Here is a 7,946-nt window from a genome sequence, read left to right as displayed (position 1 = left end):
CAGCTTTCAACTCTGTTTCAAAGCAGCAGGTAGAAAAGTTTATTTTGGTGGCTATCAGAGCATTCACTGTTTCAGAACATAGGTCAGCCCTAGCCTCGGTATGTATTTTTAGGCATAGAAAAAACGCGCCCGGCTGCTGCATTACTGTGAGGTATATGCAGAGGATGGCCCTTATTAAAGTCTTCAGTAAGGGATAACGCTCTAATGCCATAGCATCCCAAAACTTTGCAGGTGTTGATCTCGATGCTGGAGTATCATTTAGCTGCAGGTTGACCCATTATTGGTGAATACGGTCTAGATCAGTGGGCTGCGTAAATATGTCAAGTCCTTTTGCTAGCCGTCTGATGTCATCGGGCTTGAAGGACATCTTTTGGTTAACATCACTAGCTGGAACCATCTTTAGGACTTCGCTGGCCAAATGAACTAATTCCAACATTTTAGATATGGCAGCCATTTGGACATCTCTGACTGAGCTGAAAGTAAACAGTAAAATATACAGTAATAATTTATTTATGGCCATTTGACTGAAAAGTATGGCAAGATGTTTCTTTAATTGAACTTTTAAGGTTGAGACTTATTGCTGGCAATCAGAACAACAGCAAAATGAGAAAACCAATTTTGGAGCACCAGACCGAGTGACTGCCAGTAAGCCATACTTCACATTTTGTCTAACTTATTAACCAGAAGAGTTGTTTGATTTGGACTTAACTAGCCTCGTCTTCCAAGGCTACCAGCTGGGTTCGCCACTCTGTGCCAACAAATAGTTCTAAATCAGAAAGTTGTTTCTGCTGGTCTGCATATGGAACCTTTGTTATGGCAGCTTGTTTCTTTATCTCAGGATCACTGATGAGAAATTCTGATCTACGGCGGTTCCGTGATGTTGACGATTAACTGTTCGTTTTTGAGCTAGTCAGCAAGGATACTTTGCCTAAAATTCACCAAAGAGCTTTGTCTACAGTAGGAAACAAATTGCCTTCTGTGGACAGATTACATATTGGCATGCCAATAAATTTGGTTACAACTTTACCATCTTTAAACACTCATGCAAGTATGGCAAGCTGTTTATCTACATGGCGATCTGTTGTCTCATCTATCAAAAGGCCGAAATAGGATGATTGGCTGATTCCTGCAGCTTGTTCTGTGCAGTATGGTCCATAACCCTCTGGATTAACAGAGCATGTGAATTCAAGTAGTAGTTGGGCCGATGTATCAAACAGACCAATTATACAAAACACAGGCATAAAAATAGAGCTAAACAAAACCTTATGAATAATTTAAATTAAATTTAAGTCTTGGTAGCTGTCTCAATAAAGATGCTTGCGGCTGTAGCATAAATGCTAACCAACCAACTTCTTATCATAGCCATTGTCTTTGTTCACATGCATCTATATTTTTTGGTGATCTCACTGTCAGGAAACATTTCGGGGACCAGCTTGGTGAAGTGGTCTGCAGCAGAAAATGACAAATTGTGCTTTGCCATGATTAGCGTAAAAAATGCTTCTGCTTTTGTTACCTAAAACTGACATTGTAAGTGTTGGATTAACAAAACTTTAACATTTGTGTGATCTGATACATGCATAAATGTGAAAGTATATCATTTTTTTATTTTGTACTTTAAAGTATACTAGTCTAGGTTTAGCAAATATAATGCTATCTTTTAGAAGGTTCACAGCTGGAAAAGAATATAGGCCAGCGCTGCATTACCTTGCATTCATTACTAATTTGTTTTGTGGTCCTGTTAGCTTATTCTCAAGACTTACATAATCAATTTTTTCATTTCTTATTTGACAAAATTCTGGTAGTTTGTCGGTCTTCGTGAGAGCTTCCTTGTGCTAGCTGTGCTTGACATATTTTATGTGTTGTGAGACATCGTTCTGTCCGCCATACTCAATGCTAATTTTAATTTTGCACCAAGTACAATGACACGACAATACATCTAAACTAACCTTAGTGCTTGATGCAATGAAGGTCCATTATTTAGTCCAATCCGGTTTAATTTTGATGAGTACTTGGCTTTTTTGGACATGACTGAATGGTAATCGTATCTAAAGACTAAAAATGGCCATAGGAAACGCCCACCCAAAGAGCTATACATATAAATATTTGCTTGGGCCTAGGTGGAACATAAGCTTAAAAAAACAAATGTTCCGAAATGTTCGAGTGTCTAATTCAGAGGCCATAAAATAACCGAATGATAATTCTGTGCACAAAGCCATAAGAAAGTGTCTTTTGCGATACAGCGATTTTTTTCATTATTATTGGATTACGCGCAAGGTGTTAATGCTACAGAAGCTAATAAATAAATGGCTTGGTATTTTATCCTAGAGCACAAAGCGTAAATGTGGGAGTTTACAGGGAGATTTTATTTTTCTGTAAAGGTAATCTCAATTCTGGGAGAGTGCGCAAAGTCCGGGAGAGTTGACAGCTCTGGCGTAATTGATGGAACATTACAAATATGCCATCATTTACGCATGTTGCGCTTTATAGCTTCGGAACTACTAATTTGAAAGCAGTAAATTGTAGATTATCTGAAAGCCAAGAAAATGTTGCATCAAGTAATTCAAAGAATTTTATAAAGGGAGCGCATGTGTAGTTGGCATAATATAACTCTAAATGTCCCATCATTATTTATGAACCCAAATGCAAGTTTATATAAAAGCTAAGATAAAGATATGAAATAATCTAGTTAGAGTTGAGCTTATCTAAATATGAAGCTGGAGGTGCTTCATCACGTCCTTCATCATCTCCTTCATCATCTCCTTCATTTGCTATAACATCAAGGAATTTTATTTATGTCCTGAGAGCTCTAGATTTTGGCATTTTTCTGAGGTATCCTGCAACCTCCGTTCTAAAGTGATAACGAATAGCCTTTTATTTTTTTCCCTGGAAGTACCTTCTGGAACTATTTTAGAAATGGCGTCGAATTGCATTCTGTAAAGTTGGACAGTAATGCACATGCGTGTTTGGATACAAGGATGCCATAAATTATGCATACTTCACAACTTTTAGTGTTTAACATGTGCTTACTGGAACGAATCTTCTGCATTTTCTGCAGTCTCCCTTTTTTTTGTCGATGGCAAGTCACGCACCATTGGTGTTTGTGCAGATGAACATGAAGGTGTAGATAAAGCAGCAGGAGGGCTGCTTAAGGCTGAGGTAGAAGGGCATTTAATGCTCTATGTTAAAGCTGCTTCAGAGCAGGTGGTCTCTATTGGATGCGAGATCGTAACTTAGTAATTGCTCTGTGGCCTAAAAACAAGTGGAAGAACAATTGATCCACAAACAATTACTACAATTTTATTAACCAAAACTTATAAAATATTTTTACAACACACTGACATACCATTTTGTCTTGCTGTCATCCCATAGCCAAAGAAGATGCTCCCATAGCGGCCATGTTATTATCGGTGCTTGCCAACTAACACTCTTCTTTCCTTTTCCTTCCTTCACATATGATGCTAGTGTATCTCGGATATCCTTTCAACATTTTTGAATACCGATACTTGCAAAGTATTAAAAACATGAATAATAGTGAGTAGCGAGTTATCAGCATTAATCATACAAAGCTACTTTATATGCTTCCTGCAACAGCTCTAACTCAGGATTGATTTAAAGTCATAGAGACACAGGTATTCTTTGACAAAGCTAATTATTAATTCGTCGCATACATACTTATTCACCATGCTTGCCAAACGACATTGACATTGATCTTCAGAACTGTTGAAACTAGATCTGATGTCGTATACAAACAGCTAATCAATATGTAGATAGCTGCGATCATCGGTGTCAAAGCTCAACATGTTGAAAGTCCATCGCATCGTCGCTAGCAGTGATTGCATTGACCACACATGGCAAAATGATGTCATTGCAGATATTTGCTCATCGCTAGCCGTCGATTTGAGTGATAGTGTGAATGGGCCTTTAAAGATGTAGTTGCGTCAAAATTTAAGTTGATCTTAAAAGACAGCATTTTTTTTCTCTATCAGTTGATATGTTGTTTGTTGTGTTACGCGATCGCATTGCCAAGATATTTGAAGATTAAAACCGAAAAAATCTGATCGCCGTAAAAACGCTCAGGCCACAAAAACGTGCCCAGCCTCGCCAAAAATGATGTCACGCGTTTGGCAACCTGTCTCTATCTCTCGTATTCACATCGGCTATTTGCGATAAAAGTCTAGTCTAACGCGGCTCTATTGGCATATATCTTATTTTGTATTTGCTCATGTTGGCTAGAATAAAATTTTAAATCCTGCTACAGATGCATTTTTATGAATGTTTCAAAGGCCTCAAATAACGAAAATTGAAAATTTGTTCTACTCACTTTCTCCAAATGTTGTTTAAACATTTGGGTACCGACTACCAATTCTACCGGTCTACGGTAATTCTGTCAAGTCACTTTATGTAGAACGCGGTCTTTGTATCAGCAGTTTTGCAGCTGTCCATACAAACGATATACAGCCTCCCATAAGCCCCGCCCACATTATGTCGCCTATTACATATTGCCTACGTACTAGTTTCTTACTAGTAGCAATGATATACAGCTGTATACATTGCTGTATATCATTGCTAGTAGTATTCTTACCGAATACTAAATTAGTGAAAATAAGCAAGCCACCTCTTTGAAAAGAATATAGACAGGGATAGAGTTTTAAGGATGAGAAGTCTGCTGCAAACTGGATTTGAACTCACATTCTCCAGTTCTGCGGACACCCATATACCATATGCGATTCACTACAATATTCTGCAAATCATGTTTTGCATTATCTTCAACAATATTATTTTATTATATAATTTTTACAAGCAAAAATATTTTCATCTCGGCATAAAGCTTTTATTAAAAATATTCATCAAGTCGTGGCCACTCACATAATATTAGCTGATACAATAAGACAAATTCATCTACTGCAACAAACTCAAACAAAACATCATCCAGCATGCATTCAAGTGTCGATCTCTCCTTTATGGCAGTTTCCACACTGACAAAGCTTCTTCGGCTGGTGGGACTACATAAACATTCTGTAATCAGTAAAACAAGTAAATGTAAACAAAGTAGATGCAATAAATATGTCATTCATAGATATGTCATTCTAAAGCGTATCTATTGACAGCTTCCAAATTGGGAGTTGAATAGATTGCGAGTGTAATTTTAAAAACGAATAAACATTTAATAAAGGCACAAGTACGCCAAGCCAACGATTCGAAGCTTTGGTTCTGGAAATTAAAGATTTGCAATGATCAATCGATTTTACCCACTTCCTACGAGTGAAAATAATTTGTAATCATGACTCTAATTTACCAAAGAAAATTCGAAAAAAAATATTATAGCTAGGTAAAACGGCAGATAAGCTATGAAACGATGATTGGAGATAGCAAAGAATTATCATTTTATTAATTAGTACATGTATTTATGACTATAAAAAATATTACATTTACTAAAGTATAGAAGACTCTAAGTTAATTTACCTCTATTCTGTCTTCTTCTGCAGCAAAACGCTGCTGACGCCTGTCAGCTTTGGCCATAGGCTGTCTACTCTAATATTTTACTTAAAGTTGCTCAGAAAACTCTGAGTAGCGGTCGCTCGAACTTGAAGCCATTTTAAAACTATGTATAACTTAGTAATTGTTGAAACGCGTTGAATCAGAAACAATGAGAATGAATTCTCTATGATGAGAATCTTCGAGATCACAGACAACGCGTTTTACGAGTGATAACATTTATTACGGCCTATATAAAAATTTCGCACGCATGATTGGCTAACGAATCGACCTCATTTTTATCGCTCGTGGTTTCGTTTCAGATAACAAGCTTGTGACGTCACGAAATTGGCACCCGCTGGAACGTGAGCTTTTTAACAGAGGGCCTCATTCAAACGCATATATCTCTGGACAGGGTTGGTCTACAAAGACAAAAATGGCATCAAATTGTAGCTGATGTTTTAGCCTTTTATGGGTCCTAATTTCATTTTTGACGCAGCTACATCTTTAATATAAAATTTAACATATATGTAGCAATGAGAATCGACAGCTGACAATAAAAAACTCATTCTATTTATCAGCATTTCATTGGTTTTATGCTTATTTTTCATTTAGTTTTTATATACATTAAAAGGTAAAACGTCATGTACAAGGTGTGCCAAGGGTAGTAGCTACAATAAATGACTCAGCCATGCCCACCCACAAATTTGTCAGCTATGTGTATTGTTTTCTGATGTTGCGACTAATTTCTAGTAAAATGAGGTTGCTCTTTTTTTGGATGACTTCCTTCCATAAGCACTATTTTCTCGAGCTGATGGATTTTCAAATGGTATCAATCTAGTTATGGTTGTTCTGTCCTTGCACTATAGCTAAATTTTCATTGATTTTCTCAGAAGTAGAACTTGCAATTTATCTTATTATAGCAAAATGTGTGCTAGTTGGTCTGTTATCACCCATAATAGTATAAACAAGATTGGCATACGCTTTATATCAAAAGTGTTGTCAGATGCTCGGTGTAATATTTATCTATTAATACAGCTAGATAACAAGTGTAGATGTAATGATTGTACAGTAATAACAATTAAGATATTCATATACTTTTATTACAGGTGAGAAAGTATCAGAGATGAGAGACGATGGTGTTTATACCAATAGTCTATTTGGCTATTGCCTCTTTGACAAACCTATCTTTAGCTTGAGTGTTACTGGTAACAACTTTGTGGTACCTGACTGGGTGACTAAAAATGTGCTTGTTTATAAACTGAGTGAGAAATAACGGCCACATCCTTATTAATCATCATATAACAATATTCATGATCAGGTTTCATCAAGACTAACTACTCTACAGTTAAGTTATACTAACAGTATCATTATTATTATCATCATATTTTATTTTATATCAACTTTCATATCTAAATGACTGACTGTATGATCTTAAACTGCTTATTTAGATGTAGTGCTGTCAGAAGTCAAACTTTATATTTTGCTCTGCTGCCACAGCCTTCTTTTGTTAAAGTGGGCAGAACATGCCGATTGTTTGGTTTCATGTCATTGTATTTGTTTTTTAAACATGAAATCTGTTATCCAGCCTTAAATACACATTTTTACATGAAGTTTATATACTTTTGTGATCATAAAATTATACATTAACAATGTGGCTGGTTAACATTATCCATTATATGAATGACTTTGCATGACCTTCTTGTAAGGGGATTGCCTCCCCTTTTTATTTATTATCTGTTTAGTATTACCAGATAATATTTGATATATAATATAATTTAAATATATGAAAATTATTATGGACGTTGAAATTGACATGGGAATAGGCAACGGTTTTAGCCATGAGCTTGAACATAGGCGTGTAAAAGAGCTTGGCATTTAAGGGCAAGGGCATAGACATGTTCATGGACATGGATGCGATCATAGACACAGATATATCCAGACATAGACATGGAGATGTATGTAATGTTGCCACAAAGATAAAAATACTAGATAATCTAGGTAGTAATTGTGAGTAGGACACTATGACAACATTCTCAGACCTGCTAACAATCACTGTCTAACTTATTATATAAATTACTAGTTTACAGATTTTTATGTTTTCTGTTCATTCCTCAATTAATTTTAAAGTTACGCTTTTTTGTTCATTATGTTATTGGGAGTCCTACCACACAAAGTCATCGTCAGAATAGTCCCTTTTAAAATCACTGTCGTCACTATTAAAATCACTGTCATCACCTTTTTCAAGTTGGTAACCAAAACGATCTCTTTTTTCACACTCGTTATTTTAATACAAATATCCATTCTGGTGGCACTGGGTTGCGTTAAATACCTGAAACTTGCTCAGCTTGAACTTGTGCTAATCAAAAGCAATGCTCAACCAGCCACCTTCACAAACTTATTAGTGATGTTTGGGAGCATTGCTGATTACTACGCGAAGAGTGACAGCCGTCTTAGGTTTTTAGAGCTAT

Source organism: Watersipora subatra, chromosome 8 (genome assembly GCF_963576615.1).
Source record: "Watersipora subatra chromosome 8, tzWatSuba1.1, whole genome shotgun sequence".
In the NCBI taxonomy this organism is placed as follows: Eukaryota; Metazoa; Bryozoa; class Gymnolaemata; order Cheilostomatida; family Watersiporidae; genus Watersipora; species Watersipora subatra.
This window is presented reverse-complemented; position numbering follows the sequence as displayed.